General features: G+C 38.4%; 1 protein-coding gene across 11 annotated transcripts in view; it reads left to right on the forward strand.

Annotated features, from left to right (window-relative positions):
* LOC128783698 (poly(rC)-binding protein 3-like) overlaps positions 1-19,708 on the forward strand; it is a 499,860-nt gene that overhangs the window by 264,692 nt on the left and 215,460 nt on the right. The window contains exon 1 of one of the 11 annotated variants that reach the window (XM_053934732.1): positions 11,754-11,808. The exons of the other annotated variants lie outside the window; for them this stretch is intronic. The gene's annotated coding sequence lies outside the window, so the exon portion shown is untranslated. Of the gene's footprint in view, positions 1-11,753; positions 11,809-19,708 lie in introns of those variants that run through there. 11 annotated transcript variants of the gene reach the window in all.

Consider the following 19,708-nt stretch of genomic DNA (forward strand, 5'->3'; position numbering starts at 1 on the left):
CAGACCAAGGCAAAGAGGAAGAGGTATTCAGAAGGGAAATAACAATTTTCTTCATGTGTCTAGTCATTCCTTTCTCTCAAAGGTGTCATTGAGCAAGATCATCTTCATTATTCTTCATATTCTTTTAATATTAGAATAGTTGTCACAGAAAGACTTTTAAAATATACTCTATCTGATACTGGATCTTTTTTTCTTAAATGATGTTCACTGTCTCAAGCTGTCAATTAGTTTTGCAGAAGATATTTTTCATGTCTGATCTTTTCAATGACTTTATAATTTACCTTCACCCTCTCACAAAGGTCTTTGGAATAGTCACAGTTAAACATGCTTAGGATTTCTTAGAGTTCAGGAGAAAGAAGACAAGTAGCAGAATTAAAACAGCAATGAGAAATCAATATTACAGTGCTGGACTCCTGAAGATCTATGGACTAGGGAATCAGGAATTCTCTGAGGTGCTGTGCAAACACTGCACTCCCTCTACACAAGTGCTCTGCCCTGTAGCTTCCTCAAAAAGCTGGATGGGAAACAAAGCCAGAAGGTCATGTTCTGCTGTCCTGCAGGCATGAAGGCATTCATCACAGGGCCAGGGCTTTGTCTGTGTTGTGTCAGCACTTCATCATGTTTCATTCCTTTCCTTGTCTCTCCTACCTGTTTGTGTGGTCAGAAATATTTGGAAAAAAACATACAGCTTCCGCTTTCTGACTCTTGTCCTTAGGCATGGCAGATGGCAGCTCAGTTTCAGAGTGTGCTCCAGCAGACTTAGATTAACAGTTAGCAAGCATGGGCGTTCAGGCTTTGCTTCCAGTCATTTGGCAGTTCCTCATTATTAATTGTTGCTGTTTTCACTAAAGTCCTTTTGCTGAATCAGCCAGAGCAAATTCCACTGTGACAGACCTACAAGTGGAAAATATAGCTTTAAATAGAAAATAGTAGGATCCTGGTATCTATCACAGGTAATTTAACATCTGTTTGTGCATTTTATCTATGGTAATTACCTTTTGTTAACCAAAGTCTTATTTTTTGAGACAAATAATTGCACCATCATTGCAAAATAATGTCTTTAGCATACTTTACTCCTAGTCCAGTTCCAGTTTCTTTAGAAGCACCCCGTATAACTGATTTTCTGGATGGTTATAAGATGGTGTTGACAGCCTTCTGAGAGTCCTCCTTCAAGCTCTGCATAGTGGTAGCTGATAATTTTATGAAAGTAAAAGGGAGACTGTAAAGTAAGACTGGGAGAATATCAGGGAGCTATAAAGTTATTCTTGAGATTCACTGGACCTCTAGAATGAGCACAAGTAATGCCAGAAATATTACCCAGGAGGTCATTTAACATCCTTCCTGCTTTAAAGACTCAACTCTTGCTCATACTTCATAAAACTATTTATCTCTCTGTGGAGTTTAATAGCTCTAGGGTTTATGGTTATTTTTAGAGAAAACATAAAGCAAATGTCTCCTGCTTTCTCTCCCTTCCTCCTCACCAGTATTTCTCTCCAATGCACTGTGCATTGCAAAGCTTAATGTTGATGGATACTTGTAGAGTCCAACATGGTTTCCTACCCATTTTTACTAAAGCTATTCCCATTCAGAGGAATGGGCTGACTGAAGTGTCCTCCTGGAGTTCCTCTAATGTATATGGCAGCAGTTGTGGTGAAATTCTCATCACAGAAGTGGTATTTATAGACTGTTGTGGGGTTCCTCATATCAGGATCATGGCAAGCTCCAGCAGTGGCATCTTTGCTGCTGAGGATTTTGCAAACCGCTTCCAGCTTTCCCCTCGAGATTCATTGCACAGAGGTTGTGAGGTGCAGTGTGAACCTTGAAAGTTTCTGGTTTTCTTACATGCAGGACCAAACATTTTGTGGTTCCTAGATGAGCGGAAGGTATAAATGAGTGGTTTGGTGAAGCCTCTCCTCCAAGGATTTAGGCTAAAATCTGGTTGTACCTAGTGAAGAGTGGGCAAAATGGAAGGAGAAAAACACAGAGGATATGTTTAAAGAGGTGGTTTAAACCAGAACCCTGGGGACTTCCAGTAGTGTATGGTAAATGAGACAAATGCAAGAACAGTGTCCCAGGAGGGGACACTGCCAGAAATTAATTGGAGGCAGAGCTTGAGGGTTGAGCTCTGGGATGAGCCTCCCTCTGGCTGAAGCATTTGGCAGGGCTCAATGGCTCAGTCGTACCATGGCTCTCATCTGGAAGCCGGACTGGTTCTCCAAGGCCTGGGGGCTTTGCACAGCTGCAATGTGAGAATCCCAAACATGGATCCTTATAAAAGATCATAAAGCTCTGAAGGCACTGAAGCATAGCTGCTTGCAGAGGTTTTTTTGTCATTAATACTGTAATCCCTTTGGGAATCATGATTCTAAGGCAGTGAATTGTCCGATCAGCATTACTGAGGGAACAGCACTGCTCACCTGGCTCAAATGGCTTGGCCTGTATGGCTACAGCACTTCCTAAGTATTTACTGATGTTTATATTTTTGAAGCAATTGAATAAATGTTAATGCATATAATTTAAAGTGCCTATTGCTTGAGATATCATTCTTTTCTTCTACGCATAAAAAAAAATATGTATAATGGATTCTGTTTTAATGAACATTCTCATACATCACTTCTAGGAATAGTCTTTAAGTAATGGAATATCAAATTCTGCTTGTAAGAGGATCCACGTAAATACTTCTATCAAAGTCCAGGAGTCAAGTCTTGTTTGGTCTCATGTAACTAAAAGAAACCAACATAGAACAATTTGCCTTTGCTCTAAAACTGTTTTTTTTTTTTCTTCTCCTAAGTTATGCATTCAGGTTTGAAAGATAAAACAACCTGTAAATATATTATTGGGAAAGATATAAAGTCAAACATTTCTTACTCAGTTTTGAAACTCACATTCCATTTAAATTTATAGAGCATTTTAACTTTATGTTCAGAAAGTACTAATCCACAGTTCTCAGTTTTCTACTAGGCATAAATCAGCTAAAATGCTGTAGACTACCCTATCATGCCTATATTCATGAAACTTCATATGCATTTCAGATTAGACAGTTTGAAACCTGGAAGTATTTTCATGATGTTATTTTCCTTGATCATTGCCATTTGCACCTTTGCCTCCAATATCATGGCAATACCTTGGTGTGGGAAATAGTAAAGGAAAAAGACTCCCAGAAAGCTGGGAAAAGCAGGCCTTAGATGCAGAAAAAGGAGAGAAATGTAGAACTAGCTGCAACTGCAAAGTCTGAAATTAGAAAAAGTTACAATAGTACAGCAAGCAAGGACATGAAACAATAGCTTGAGTTTTAGGCTTGGCTAAGATAGTCCTTAAGTCTGCAGGAAAATGTGCTTAGCAAGATAGTAGAAGGTTTTAAGCTTAATAATGGAGTATTGTGTATTGTTAATAGAAGACAAGCAAGCATTGTGTGAAGCAGGTGTACGTGTGCTTTTAGTGATTGGCTAAAGTAATTGTCTGTAAGATTTAGCAATATGCTATTGGCTAGAAAGTTTTTAAAATCCTCTGTAATAAAGAATGCTTTGGCTGCTGCTGGCAGGACGTGAGCTTTGACATCTTTATATTGTCTCAACCATGTAATGAGGCTGATGCTGCAAATAAACTCAAGGAACAAGCCCAGCAGTCCTGTCCCTTTCATGAATGAAAGAGAAAAAATAACCACACCAACACACCTTAATGTTTCTAAAGTGAGCTATTTCAGCTCTTCTTTCAATTAAAAGGGTGGGGGATTGGCTTTTATCTCAAAACCTTGTGTTTTTGCTGAACAGAAATTCTGCTTATTGGTTAGTTCAAATCAAAATACTTGGCAATATTTGTATATAGCCTAAGATTACGTCTCTTCTTACTTTTAAATATATGAAGAGTCACTTGAATTAACAGACCATGAGATATAATGAAACCATACCACAAGTAACACCCTATAACAGCAATGCTTCTCATGCTATCATTTTGTTATATTTCTCATATAGCAATAATATGGGCTCACTCTGAGAAAATGTCAGTAGTTTGGATGAGATGGGATATTTCTGGACCATCCCATAAAGATATAAGTAATTAAGTGTAGCTAGATGTCAGGATGACAGATGAATTCACCATGTCATGACTGTGACTCCATCTTGCTTGAGAGCATTCTCACTCCTGACTTTCACGTTGAATGTAAGTATTCAAAATGCATTATTTTCTCACATTTGAGTCTACACTTGGAGATGTTAAAAAAATAAGATATTGAGGAATACAGGCTGTTATAGGCTGAAAACAGAATTAAGATTACAGAGTAGGGCTTTTATATTTCATCAGCATGTGTGTGTTTATGTATCTTTCAAAGACATAGAACTCATGTATTCAGTTTGTTGCTTATTAATAAATTTCTGTGCTGATCATAAGTCCAGTTGCTTTATCTCACAGGACTTGCCCCCTTTCATCTCAGCTAAATTCTTACTATTTTCATTTTTTGTCTATGATGGAAAGGCTAGGGTCAATGAGAGTACTTCAGAGAGCAAGAATTGTGGAATTGGGTCAGTTTTACTCAAGACAGCAATTCATATGCTCTGATTGGCATGGTGTTCATGGACCTAGGCTTGGAAAGGACAATGAAAGCTGTTTCCTAGTGCAGCACCAGCAGCCTGCTGGGCGTGACTGGATGGACATGTAACATGTCATTCAGCTGCAGGCAATTCTATCTCTAGAAGAACACAGGAAGGACTTGTAGCTCCTCTGCTGTGCTGGTCAAACACACCCATCCTCTTCTTTCCTTTCTGTTCAAGCCCTGATAAGAACTTCTCAATTTCTGAAGAATCCTTTCACACCATTAATGACAGGAAGCAATATTCCTTAAAATTTGCTTTTCTTGTGGTCACTTTTCATTCTGCTGGGTACAGGGAGGCATCTCTACTAAGAATCACAGTAGGGGACCATAGAAGAATGACTGAGCAATGAGAAGTTTTCTGGGCCCTTTCAATCAATAAAAGGTTGAACATACTGAATCAGGCAAGTTGTGAATTGAGTGGGCTTAAATACGTGCTGGGCAACCATAAGCTTAAATTTCAATTTTCATTTTTGCTACTCATTTGTATGTCACTTCATGGAAAAAAAATTAACCTGCAGAATAAATCTGGTCAAGAAAATTCTCTTTAGGAGTTAGTTTCTCTTTTGTGTAGTATCACCAAAAAACCAAAACCCAACCAACATGTTTTTTCCCTTGTTCTTTTCATTAAACATATATAGCTAGCAAGTGATCTGATTGGGTGATCCCTCTTTTGACTAGCTTGTGGCAAATCAATATCTAATTCAGCATTGCATTTCAGACTAGAATAAAAATCTGAACACTTGAAAATTAATAAATAGAACATAGGACTTCATTTAATATGATTCTTCAATGGTACAAGCTATGCCAAGTGCAAATTAAAACTGTGCTTTCTACTAGTTTTGCTGAGAATTTGAAATCATATTCAAAATCACAATCTTCTTCTCTTGCAGTGATCCCCTGGAGGCATTTGGGATGCTCCATCCTAGGGCAAGAACCTGTCTCAAACTGTCTCTCATATTGTTTCTTTGTGATGCAATTTCTCACTCCTTTGAAATCAAAGTAGATAACTTGCCCTATTATGAACAAATACAACAGCCACACGAATGCTTTTGAAAACAACAGATTAACAGTGTATTAGTTGCCATATTTATTTAAATTTAAAACCAAACAAAAATATTTAGGTTGCTTTACATTATTTTTGTTTCCATTTCTTTACTTGTAATGAATGAGAATGTGCATTCCATGTTTTTAAATCTTTCATTAAAACCAAAAGTTTTTTGATTACTCATTGGATCAGTTTCCAATATCTCCTTAGTCACTGGTTGAGTAACATTATTTGGCAATATGGGTGAAGTGTAACTGAATGAAACAGAATTGGAAGAAAACTGTTTGGAAGAAAACAGTTCTTGGCTGATTTTTCTTGAGAAATGACAATGATCACAGTCTTGTCAACTCCAGATACAGACACATGTCTTTGGCACCACTTTTTCTAATGAACAAATATTGAATTCTATGCCTATTATATTATTATTATCTAAAGCAAGAAAAACTGTTTCTGAACTGGGGACCCCTTTATGCTGGGAAGATAATAAGTTAATTAAAAGCATGTGTCAGATGTTATTTAATACACTGTTGGAAAGTGTTAGCAGCATGTTTTGTAATGTTTTTTAATTCATTTCAGAGTCAAATTACTTGAAACTAAATCTTTAATTGATTAAAAAAAAAAAGCAGCTTATCACTGACAATCAGTAGTGTAGTGGCTCATACCTCTGTCAGATCTTATTGTACACAGCAAGAATCAAAACTTTAAAGAAAGACTGTAAGTTTGCTCTCGTTTTTCTTTGCACCTGAGTTCCCTCTTGGCCTGTAGTGCCAAGCTTGGAAACCAAGCTTCCCATTTTCTCTTTCTGTCCTGCATACAGGAATAAAGTAGCAATTTAAATAAAATATTCTTTCTGTATGAAAATCTGGTTGCTACAATTCACAGATGAAATGAGAAATTAATTATCTGACTGAACTCCATCTAATATTTATGGTCACAGGCAAGGAAGTCTTTAACAGAGCTGTGGATGAGAACAACAAAATAGTTAATTTTAAATTGTATTTTAAACTTTAGATTTCATAATGATGGCAGAAGTCTCCGTATCTACTGTGCTGCCATAGTTTAATCTTTTGCCAAATTCAGCTGTGGAATGGGGATGGTTTCTGTTTGCTATAGGAAATAATGACTGTGTGATCCTGAGAATTACACTTGTTTGCCTTGTGATATTAAAGTCTGGGTAGTGTACACTTGCATGGCACACATTGTATATAAGACAAGCAATACTAGGTCATACTTGCCACTGAAGGAAAGGAAGTGACAACAGGTGTGAGACATGTCCCTGAGAACTGCCAAAAATCAAAATTCACCTGGAGGAAGGGAGTGAATTTTTAGAAGAGAGCATGGAGTCAGGATGTTCATCCTTCTCTAGGAAAATAGAAGTGGAGTGCTGCATTATGATATAAAGGCACTGAGTAGACAGCCCTGCAGACCAGATGCTGACAACTATGGCTGTTACCAAATTTGTGTGATAGCATGGAAACTCTGGCACTGGAATGGCCACTGGCAGTTAGCTGGAAATTTGCAATTACAACACCTCTGGCAGGTGTTGTCAGAGCACCACTTTTAGTGGTTCAGGCTGCAAGGGTAGTGTGCTAATACAGGGATCATATCTCACTTTCAGCTGGAGAAAGAATGACAAGAACTGCATCTCTTTGACACCCCTTGGGATACAGAGCACTGAAGACTGCTGCTTTACACAGCAGGGACCAGTGATGATGTGCAGAAAGGCTAAGAACAGGCAGAGGCAAACAGATCTTTTGTCTAAAACCAGGCGCAAGGTAGTGACACTTTTATGATTCCTTGTCCATTAGTCAACAAAACTGAATTTAGGATATTTGTTTGTGATGTGGTTCTAGTGATGGAAATCAAACTCTTTCTTCTAAATAATCTGGATTTAATTCCCACTCTGCACTGAGCTAGGCACTGGGAGGCTGCTCTGTGATGGCTAGAGCAGCATGGAACAAGCTGCCAGTAGTCTCTCAAATATCACAGATCATCAAGTGCAAGAAACTCCTGAGAGTTTTTTTAATTAATTATTGCTAAAATGGTCAAGGAAAGAGTGTGGCTGGAAAGCTTGAGATGAGTGCATGTGAAAGTAAATGTCTGGGCTTGCAAGCCTCATGATGGTGAAGAGGCGAGTGCAGCAGTGTAAGTGAAACACCCAAATGGCTGTAAAACACCTGTAAAAAGGAATGCCTTTGAACCACAGGTTCAGCTCATTCCAGTGTTTTCATGAACTTGCAGCTGCCACTGAAGCAAAACAGGGTTGATGAATGTGTAAAATATGGATGGGGATAGCAAACGAAAGGTGACACCAGTGTAAATTATTAATGCCTTCAGCATTTCTTGATTTCAGGGCTTAAGCAAGTCCTGCTGTGGTTTGTCTTGTGATGGTAACTGTTGAAATTGCTCAAGTCAAGGGGCTTTACTTTTATTTTGCTGAGTTTTTTAATGCTAGGTAACAGGGAAATGTGAACAAGTTTTTTTAGTGAAGGGACTGCTTAAGGAGGTGATAAAACCCCAGTTTTCTTCTGGTTTCTTCACAAAGGCTTTGCAGTTCTGCTCAACATAAATGTAGTGATGATAGTAGGAGATAGTGGACTGTGAGGTCCAAAAAGTGTATTTTTATTCCCACTGAAATGAGAGACCCTTTTTCTAAGAACTCTCTTGCTTGAGAAGGACCTCTGCATATGTGATAGAATTGAAATGTGTGCTGATTTAGCCTCCCAATGCTCTGTTTTGAGGTTATTGTAGGTAATGCCTTGTGCTTGCTTAAGGTCTTGTGCATGGAAAATTATCTATCCAAAACTGGGACAGGATTAACAATTTAACATGGTCTGAAGAAGAGAGTGGCTGTGAGGTATGAACATTTGGCAAAGACTGATGTAAAAACAGCTTACTATATATGAGCTCTGCCATTAGCAATAGTACTAACATAACAGTTTTTAAAGCACTCAGAGAAAATAAAGACCTGCTTATGAGGCATATATCAGTGTATTTTACAGTTATCCATTATTGATTGTACACAGCAAACTTAAGACATAAGCTTGGTTACCTGCTTGTTCCAGGTCAATACAGAAATGCCTCAGCAGAAAATGGCTATTGTGTATTGCTTATGATAATGAAACTGCATTTTGCTGGTTTTTATACAAGCAGCAGAGAGAAAAAACAAACCTGTTTTGCTACTGTTTTTCAAATTCTTCTTATAAGGGCAAGCATAACTCTGTGGGGAGTGGAAGGAATTGTTTAATGGGAGACTGAGGGAAACTACTAGCTTGACATTAAACTTTTGATTTTTTTTATTACCATTGAATTTATGATATATTTTATTCTCCTCTGTCTTTAGGTATACATGTGCACATACACTTGCTTTTATGGAGTCAGTAAAAAAGCAAAATGAAAGCAAAATATTTCTTTTTAGCATATGAATAAATGCTACTCCACTGAAGTCATATTCACCATAGAACTAACATGTCTACTAGAACATGTTTTATTTATTTATATAGTTTTCATCTGGTGACTTCAAATTCTTCAGTGGATTTATCTTCACAATAGACCCTAGAGATAATGAAGAACACACATTTTCATTTTACAAGTGGGAATTAACTAGACAAAGGCTATCAGAGTTATTAGTCTTAGTCTTTTTCTAAGCCTCAGTCACTGTTTTCCTCCTACCCCAGTCTCTCATCAGACTAGCAGAAAAGTAGAAAAAATCAGAAACGTGAATTCACTTTCTGCTGTGCAACACAACTGGCATTTGGGGAGGGCTGCTTTGAATCTCTAATGTTCAGTAGTTTACTTGCAATACCCTCCAGGCACCATAAAAAGGGTGCCTGAAAGATTGTTATGAAGAGCACAAGTAAGTTTTATAATGAGATTCAAATAAACCTCCCACAACGTTAAATTTTGTTCATTACCCATATTTAAGTCCACCAGCTTCTGAGTGCTGAGTGGTGGAGAAGAAGATGTAGAGTTAGTGTCCTCAATTACAGTCCTGCACTGCTGCAGCCCAAGGGGATGAAGGAAGTTTATCCCTCTCTCTCTCCCCGGTGGAGCAGTCTGAGTTTTGCAGGGCAGGTGATAGTCTGGTGGTAAGTTCAGTCATAGAGAGGAACAGGGAAAGAATGGAGCTTTCCTAGCAAGAGCAAGAGCTCCAGGCATTTTATCCAGCTCTGAGAAAACTCCTGTAAATGCATAAGCATTTTTGTAACAGTAATTCCTATTTTTATAGTTTGGCCAACTTTGGGACAATTTGCATAAGAATAAGGAGCATATTTCTGACACAAAATCTTACTCACCAATCTTCCAAATTGCAACTTACTCTTTCAGTGCATGGGATGCTGCAATTTCTCAGGGAACAATCATCTGAATTGTCTGAAATTGCAGAACATTGGGCTCTTTGACTTCTTTCATGTAAATGTCTGAACAGTTGTGTCTGAAAGTGGGTGATGTGATCATGTACAGGAAATCCAGACTGTCAGGAAATAACAACCCAGTTATTTATTTTCCTTTCTCTTCAGGGCTTTGTAAGAAGAATCATCATGTAACCCTAGTGACTAGCAAAGCCATGAGTTGTGCCAGTGATAATGTTATTGATACAGCTACCAGTGTTGTTGGCTTTCTAACAAGGCACATGGGCTAAAAATGACTAGTGCTCTTCTTTCTGTGTTGTCAGGATTCAGTGTAGGGTATTTTAACTCCTAACCAAAGAGTAGTTTCATGATGCCCAACATATAGCATGTGGCACACAAATTTGTCATTCACATTATTAATAATGCTGGAAGTTGAAGGTTTTGATGTGTCTCTCAACTGCTTACTTTTTAGGTATCTGAACATTTAATATATCCACTCTCATGATATAGTTGGCTCCTTTGTACTGGGATGCACATGAGAGTTATTCTAGAAAAATGCAGGAAAGCAGAGTTTGTCAACTACTGCAAGTGGAAAATTTAAACGTGATTCAGCTTTTAATGAAGAGAATAATTCTCTTTCATCTGTCTGCTAGACATGTAATTCTAGCTGGTCCTTCATTAGTACAGCTTTCATCAGTATGAAGATAAAGCTGTGTTTAAGAAATTACTTAAGATTAGAGTTCAGTATGAATTTTGTTTGCCATCTAAAAATGTGTTGCATTTTTCAAACTGGAGTTTGAATATGTCACAGAAAAAGTGATTCTTCTGATTTTTTTAGGTTGTTTTTTTTTTCCTTGAGGGTAGTATTCTGGATGCCAGAGCCACTGTGAAACTCTTCAAATTGACATGATGTCTGTCACACACAGTTATGAATTAGGGAAGGAAAGGTTCAGAGTAAATGGCATTAGCAGAGGTGCATGTAATATTACATAATTCACTGCAAGCAGTGTTTTGTAAAATTAATATAAAATCTAACATAGTCTTTAAAGGTTTAAAGTGAAAAGACTAATTGCATCAGATCCATTTTGTCCTGTTTCCTGCTTACTGAATTCCAGCTGACAGCCTAGGAAACCCACACCTCATTACCATATTTTGAAACATCTGTTAAGGAAAACAGATCTGCTTGCCAGAATTCATCTTCCTTTCAGAAGTGCCAAGTATGTGAACAGAACCATTATTCCTTAGGCAAAAAAGACCATATTCAGCTTTGCTGTCATCAGCCACATTAAGGCTTTATTTGGTTTAGAATATATGTAATTAATTGAGGAAAGCTATTCATACAATGGCACTGTAATTACTGAAACATGAATATTTCTCCCTTGTATTTCATCTGAGAAATAATCCTTAGGTATCAGCCACATTTATTTTAATTCTACATTTTAACAGCTTGCTACCTGTTAATGTTGTAATTATGACATCAGAGCTACTGCTCTGTAAATGAGCTGCCATCAGGAACCAGATGCTGAAGTTATGTTTTACATGGTGTCCTTCAGTCCATGGTTCTGGACCAGTGGCTCAGATACCTCCTGTACACTGTAACTACCTGTCTCTCAAAATACCCCTTGCAAGAACAGTGTCTCCCTTAACTGTAGTCATTAAAGATTCCAGTAAATCTTGTAAAAGGTACTTATTTAAGACCTGTTTCACAAAACCAGTGAAATGTTAGCCCTTTTATATTTGCATACTTTTTTTTTTTTTTTTTTTTCTCTAGCCTTGCTTATTCCAAGTCTCTGTGGCCTTAAAGGGATTCAGTTATTGACATGTAGGTAAGTAGAAGATGATAAGATTCTGGAGGACATTTTCTTCTTATTTCCTAGAGTAGACAGCTGTGTAAGCACACTGTGCCTATGTACTGCTTTCCATTTCATCCTTTGGCTTCAGTTTCCTAATTAGAACTGTTTGTTCTGAATGAAAATGAAAACCAAAAGAATTAAATGCAACTTTCTCCTTGTCTCTCAACGAGGCAGTGGCGAGTGGTAACAAGGCAGAGAGCCACTACTCCATAACTGGCCAGCTCTCCTGGACTCAAACACCTGCCTTATGGAGTCCAGGATGGATGGCACAGTTTGATATTGTGATTGTGTTGCAGGGTTGTGTTGGTAGCAGGTGATTGATGCTCTGAACTCATCTCAGTACAAGCTGCCACTGCCACTAATACCATTGCTGATCATACACACAGCCATGTGGTCAGTTAGATTCAGGGAGGGATCCAGCTGGAAAGTAAGAAGGGGATGGCCTCACTTTTCAGCTGGATTAGTCGTTGTTAAGGCTCATCACACTGCTGATGCTGGTATGGGGAGAAGGAGGGCAGGACATTAGCATCTGAAAGTTTACTTTGGTGGAAAAAGCTTCATGGTACTCAACAGTTTTCAGACATTCTTTCTACTTTCCGATTTGTATGTATTTATGTATGCTGTTGTAATGCTTTTCTCTTTGCTATTTCCCTTTACACTTTCTTACACAATTCTTACACAATCTCTTTCCTGCACTTCTTGATCAGTCAGATGTAGATCTGTATATCTGTAATCTGAATTTCTCCCATTAGCTCTGCATGTATCTCTAGTCCCTGCTAGGACTAGGGTACCTTTCTTTATACTGCATGTTAAATCCATACCCAGACACAGGGATTACTAGCCCTCTTCTGACCTTTTTCCTCCTGCTTAAAACCAGGCATCACCTGCTCTAGAGCCCTCAAATGGGGTCAACTCAGTGAGACAAGTCAAACCTTTACATCGTGATGGGAGCATATTTGAAGGTGTGAAAAGAAATAAGCCTTGAACTGATCTAACAACTTCCCACAGCCACTGAGAAAGGATATTATTGTACCTTTTCCCATCATCTTCCCTGGCTGAACATCACGGTTCTGTTCAGTACCTTGGGCCAGCTCTAGTGCCTGGTCAGCCTCTCCTGGAAATCCTATGTTTCCCTGACCTGTTAGGAAATTTGTCCAGCAAAGGGAAGGTAGACAGGCAGAGTCCAAGGTAAGGAGAAGAGTCTTGGGACTGGCTGTGGAATAGCAGATGAAAGCATGGGAGGAGAGATGATAGGAAGCAAAACCTTAAACTTTTGACAGCAGTATGATTTGAGCATCCTTGTTGCCAGACTGACCTCACTTCTGGGGTCCCATTTGGCAAATTGTCAGCTGAGTGCTGAAGCAATCTAGTGCACAACAACTGTATACATTGGTGCTGACTCTTAGACCACAGCCAAGCCTAACCTACTTTCTAACTGTGCAAATATGGGTGAGATGTTTTCCTATTGCTCTTGGGAAAACTAATGACACTCAGAGCTGTCACTAATCCTTGAAAAGGCCAGCATAAGTGTAATCCAGAAGTCCCCTGCCCAAGCTCTTCGTGTCCTCAATAAAGTAGTTACAATGCTCTTTCCTTTCCTTCCTAATTTCCCACTGCTGGCTGAGTAATTGCTACTTCTCTTAATTCAGCCTCTCAGGTGAAGCACCTAAAGCAGGTAGCAGTCACAAGATAGCTTTCTAACTAGATGAGTGCTGCTCATCAGTCACCTGTAAATTATTGTCCAAACACCCACTGTGTGTGCATCTGTGTGTGTGTGTATTCTGCCTCTGTGGTTTGGATACAAAGGACCTGATGCCATCACCAGAGTTTAAGAGAAGGTATCCATACCTGCAGATCAGGTGGGCCAAGGTCAAGGCTCCTGGCCTGAATTTGAAGCACTATGTCATCACATCCATCAACCTGTTTTTCAAAGCTCTGTGTTTGGACTTCCGAGTCTTTGATCTCCATAACTAATCCAGGGAGAGGCTGCTAATCTCAGATATGCTACATGTGTGCAAACCAAGCATTCTGAGTGGTTTAGCAACATGTTGTTATGCCATGTCTTTATGCTCTGGTTTACAGTTGTAAAAAAATTTATCCTTCCTTTGTGATCCTTTTCTGTAAGCTTTCCTCCTATGATGCAAAAAGGTACTGGTAATGAACTGCTGCTCCTGCGACATCCAGAGCCACAGGAGAGACACTCCAGTGCATTGTATCAGATTGGTTTGCCTCACTTTTCTGGGTTTGGAACTTGCTTTGAAATATTGTTACTATCTCTGTTTCACTAACATATGTGAACTGGAGCATCTCTGGTAGCATCTTCAACAAGCAAATATCAAAAGTAGCCAAGACGGGGCAACATTCATACATCTTTCTTTCTTCTGTATTACTGGTGGCCAATGACACTTGTAACTCTGAGCTTACAGTAAAGATAGGTCACTTTATTACTGTTGTTCAAAAGGTACAGAACATATTGTTTGACATTCCTCAAAGAAATGTGCCTTGATGATATAAGTGAAAAAAGGGACATAAGGAGAGAACGTGCCACAGGCAAGAGGCTTGGAATTAGATCCTTTCCAATCCAGAAAATTTTATGATTCTATGATTTTTTTCAAACTTACCACTGCTCAAATGTGGGATGTAGGGAGATGGAATGAGATGGCAACTTCTAGATGAGCATTTACCGTGTAAGAAAGGGTGGCTAAAAGGAGCTTATTTATCTGATTGTAAGAAAAATAAGACATGCTGTTTTGGCTATGGAGCTGGAATGAGAAAAGCATGACTCACCAAGAGCCATGTTTTTCCAAAACATTTTTCCAATGGCAGTCAATTCTTCATCTCTCTGTGCCTGTGGAAGCAATTATTCTTCATTTGTCTGCCTTTTTGTGTTGAAAATTCTTCCTTTAGTGACAGCTATCTGTTGCTTTTACAATTTACTCCAAAATGGGACTCCTACTTCAAGAAGGACTCATTAGTGAGACTGCTTTTTAAATACTAGATAGGATTAATAAAATCAGTCTTATGGAGGGTGAATGTGAAGCCTGGTGGAATTTCAATAACTTGATCTCAGCTGAATCAAAAACATAGAGAATCTAAATGTTCAAGCTCATAACTGAAAAAATGAAGCGATCACTTCCCTATATCAATGTAATCCTGGTGTCTGGGAGTGTCAGAATTTTTGTTTGAACATTTTTATGTTTTCTGGAAAAAAAAAATCCTGTTCATTATCTCTTCCTCTGCATTGCAGTCTCACCTTTGAGAGCTTTCTCTGCCTTCCTGTGCATCTCTCAGGAACAAATTGCATGGAGGGCACATGGCTGACAAGTTTAGCATGTACCATTCACCGGGAGTAAGATAAAAATGGGCTTAGATGCAGCAGTCCAACCTATCTTGGACCTATTCCTTGCACATATAGGTAAGGTGGCAAATTTTGCCCAAGAAGATGATTTCCACCGCTATCATGGCTCCCACTTGATTTCTCAGAGGCTGAACTTCCTGAGAAATTCTCTTTTATTCTTTCCTTCTTACTTGCATGCCTGAAAAAATTTTGGCAGTAAAATGTTGTTAGTCCTTTTACTTTGTCCCCCATTTCCCATTCATGTTACCTCTTTCTCCCCTCTTTTTTCCTTCACTCTCTAAAGGTTGAGAGTATCTAAAGTAATTCATGCTCCTGCATTTTGAATTTGTCTGAACTGTTTATAATGAGATTGCCAAATGCTTTTGTGACTGAAAAAAACTACAGAGAACCCAAGGGTATAATATAAAATACTCTAAGTGACTTGAAACCAGAAAAGAGTTGGGTTCAATTTACCATCAAGATTTGACCTTTCTGTAATTTTACAGGACAGTGAAGGTCTACTGGGACAGAAACATTTTCAAAAAAATAAATTCTGTTAGTAATCCAGTCAACACACTAGGGTGCAAGTCCGTTCCTAAGTATACTGCAGCTCAAACAATAATAACCTGTATTTGTATGTGTCTAACCTGCAGGTTTATCTGCTTGAAAAGCAGAATGTCATCCAGCAGCAGAGTGGTTTGTATATGTGTGTGAGTAAGAAAAGGAAGAAAAATTTTCCTTGGAGTCCCTCCATTGTCTGTTCCCTCTCCTCCACCTTCACCTTCCTTACCTTGTATTTTGTTTGAGTTATCCCAGGGTGCAACATGTATTTTAAGGAGTAGTGCTTTTAGAAGTGTGTGTGATTATCTGAGCACAAGAGCTTCACATATGAAAATACAGTACTACTGATGATGTTGTCTGAGTTAGTTTTAATCTAGTGCAATGAACTATTAAATTCACTTTAAGAAAAAAAATCTGTCATCCCTCTCTCAATTGGACTGAATGCAGGAGGGGTTGAATGCTTAGCTATGGCAAAGGAGAATTGCTCTGAGCAAATTTTCATTACCTGCTTAATTAGTAATACTTTTGAAATCATATTTTAACATTTATCTGCCCTGTGCAATAAAAGTCACGTGGTTGTGCAATGCTATAGGACACCCTGTGGTAAACTACATCAGTGAACATACCATAGCTATGTCCCTACTTTTATTCCTGTAGAAGTGAAAGGGAGTCTCTTATTGTCTCTCTCACTCTTTGTGGAGCCACAAGGGCTTTTCTGTAGTGGAGTAAAGCAGTGAGCCAGTTTACTTTATTTGGGTGTAAGATTTGGCTTCAAATCAAAATATGTACAATTTCTGCTATCATGTTGAGTGTTAGGCTGGTGCAAGATCCCAGTGACCTGTGGTAAAAGAAAGTTTTGCCACTACTTTCTTGGGATTTATTCCTTGGTAAGGGAGAGCACAGCAGTATTAAGATTCCTTATCTAATTTTTGCAAAATGTTATTGCCTAAGGGATGCTTCAGAGTGTCTCACACCTTGTCTAAAATCCATGAACCCTCTAAATTTGGATGCTTAAACTTTTTTTGTGTTGGAGACCATTAAAATTCAGCTGTATGTACTATGAGAGCGAACAATATAAATGGATTGTAAAACCCTTTATTCTTCCTCTGGGGAAGTTTTCAGAGACCTTAGGCTTCAGAGGGATGATCTAAGCTGGATTAAGCTACAGCAGTAAGGACATTACTGCTTTCAGGTGCTCACAGCCTGAGCCTAGAGAGACCAGCAGGTATGTGCTGGAGTGGCAGAAGGGAATTCTGTTCTCCTCAGCATCCTGCTGAGGACCAGTTAAATGCTGCAGCTAAATCCAAAAGATTGAGTATAGTTTAAACTAATTCACTGAACTTGTGAACTCCAGTATCCAGAGAGCCATTGCCTTTTTTTGCATGCTGTTTCTGCTGTCCTTGCTGTGAAGACAGTAATTGCTAAGAGGGTGGATGTCCAAGAATGTAATATCTTAAACCTCAGTACTTTAAACCCACAGAATAAGTCTGTGGGAACACTGCAGGAGAACATATTCTCTGCTTAGAAACACTGGTCAATTTGTTTCTTTTGCTTATAAGATCATGACTAAACAGTTATGTCCTTTGGGATATGTTTGTTTTTGGTTTAATTTCCACACTGGATATATAACTTAGTGTACAACTCTATGATTGCTTTCTTTAAAACACATTCAGTGTGTTTGCTATGAATACAAATGTACAATGCAGAAAATAAATGCCATAGCAGACAACAAAACCTATCTATAATAATTTATTCACTCAGCAAAGCTATAAAAAAGTTTAGTACATAATATATTAAAGCTATTCCTTTTGTTCCACCATTTGTTTTAACTGAGTTACATCAGGGTAAATGTGAACCAATAAATCTCTGTAATAGATCCTCACCTGCTACAATGTAATGCAGTCCAAAAATTATTCAGATGTGTTTCAGTTGATGATTCCGGGCTTTGCTGTGACTCTTTCATAGCTGTCTGATCACGCTTTATTTAGTTTCATGAAGCCAAATGACAACTAGTTTTATGTTACTGGTTCCATTGTTATATATCTTTTTATGGCTACTGGCTTACATGTTAATGCAAGATAAAATAAACCATGAAACTACAGGGACATCTATGCCAAAGATTACACCAGAGGAGCTAAACCTTGAACTAAGGCATCGTCCTCCACTTGAATGCATTTACAGCTGTGATCAGACTAAGAGAGGGATGTGTGTAGCACAGCTGTTATCCAAAGAAACCTTATTTCAGCATTGTGTACTCCTGGAGTATCCCACGTATATGCCACCGAGGTGGGGTTAGTACAGATGGCAAGTGTTTAGAGAGAAGGATTGAGGAGTATTCAAGCATTAACATAACAGGCACTACAGAAGAGCTTGTGATGCCACTTTGTATTGTTTCTGTTTTGTGGAAAAATCAGAAGGGGAATTTATGCCAATGTATTTGCAAATCCTGGCTGCAGTACATCTTATTTTTTAGAGCCAGCTAGACACCAGCCATGTGCATGCAAGATGTTGTGATTGTTTTTCCTTCACTGCTTGCTTGGAAGCAGAGATCCCTAATTTTATCTTCACCGCATGCAGGAATTCAAGATTATCTTCCATTTTCCTCATGATGAAAATGGAGACATTCTGAAATGAGGCTTTTGCCAGTATTCATGATCCTTTCAGATATCAATCTTGGCATACACCTTTTTTCTGAATTCTTGCCTAGGATAACAGACACTCTGTGAAGCTGGAGAGGTTTGTGGCAATGAAATAAAAGAAGTTAAGAATCAAACCAAAGCAGTACTCTTTTCAAAGGATAAACTTTTCATGTGGGAAATTCTTCCTTTCAGAGATCTTTTAGTGTTTGTTGGGAAGACATGAATGTCTGGTAGTCTATCAGGTATCACCTGAAATATCTAGTTTCATTTTTGTAGGCACCCACCAGTTGGTATAGTAAGGCTTATCTTATTATAGTTTTGTTATTCTGTGTATGGCACTTAGCTTAATAAGGTAGGAGGGTGCATTTTTTTCCACAGGGTATTTTATTCAGAGACAAAGCCTCTGTGTGTTGTGAGTCTCCCCACTCAACTTTTGTGAAGGTTGAATGTGAATAAACTTAAGCTGAACTGCCTGATCTAATAGAGAGCGTAGTGCTAACACTGTTACATGAACTCGAAGCCAATACAAAGATTCCTCTGACTCAGTAGTTCCTGATGTTACTTTACCACTTGGACCTCAGGACCTGTAAGGCAATCCTTTTGAGTACATGAAATTATAATGGGTTATCAAATCAAAGCCCAGATAGTCTGAAAAGAAGAAGTCAAATTAAAGCTGACATACCGAAGCCTCCAAACTATATTGTAAGCTATAACCTTACTGTAGATAATAAAACCATACTAGGAATAAATGAGGCCCATTACTTCCTTTTTTCTCCATTGTCAATATGAAATTCTGATAGTCACTTTATTGCTCTGCATGAAGCTGCATATATTATTTAACCAATGTGAAAGATTTCCATCTACTCAGCTACGTGGGCAGCTTTCATGCAATAAAGTTTTATTCTGGCAGGGGAGTACTGCCAAGCCTTACTTTGGTTAAGTACATTAAAAGAAATTCTATCATCCATGTGAGTCTGCATTGTAAAATTCTGGTTTGCTCCCTCGATATTATTTTCACTAATGTTATCAATGCGAGAAACCTTTTCAGTAATCTTTAGCATATGTTTGCTATGTAAATCAAATTATAAGTAGCAGATAAAACCTTGCTAGGGTTTCTGAAACCGTAGGTGCGAAATGGATTTGAATTCAACACTAAGTCTAACTTAGAGAATGAAGACCTTTGCTGTCTTACAAAATTCTGACTATACAGCTGTTAAATCTGCAGTTTCTGCCACAATCTGTTTTGGTGACCTTGTCACACTTACTTCGGGTGTGTTCTTCTCTCCCATAAGAATCAGTAGCATATGATATTCCAATCCTTATTACAGTAAGGTAA

The sequence above is a fragment of the Vidua chalybeata genome, chromosome 1 (genome assembly GCF_026979565.1).
Source record: "Vidua chalybeata isolate OUT-0048 chromosome 1, bVidCha1 merged haplotype, whole genome shotgun sequence".
Classification (NCBI taxonomy): domain Eukaryota; kingdom Metazoa; phylum Chordata; class Aves; order Passeriformes; family Viduidae; genus Vidua; species Vidua chalybeata.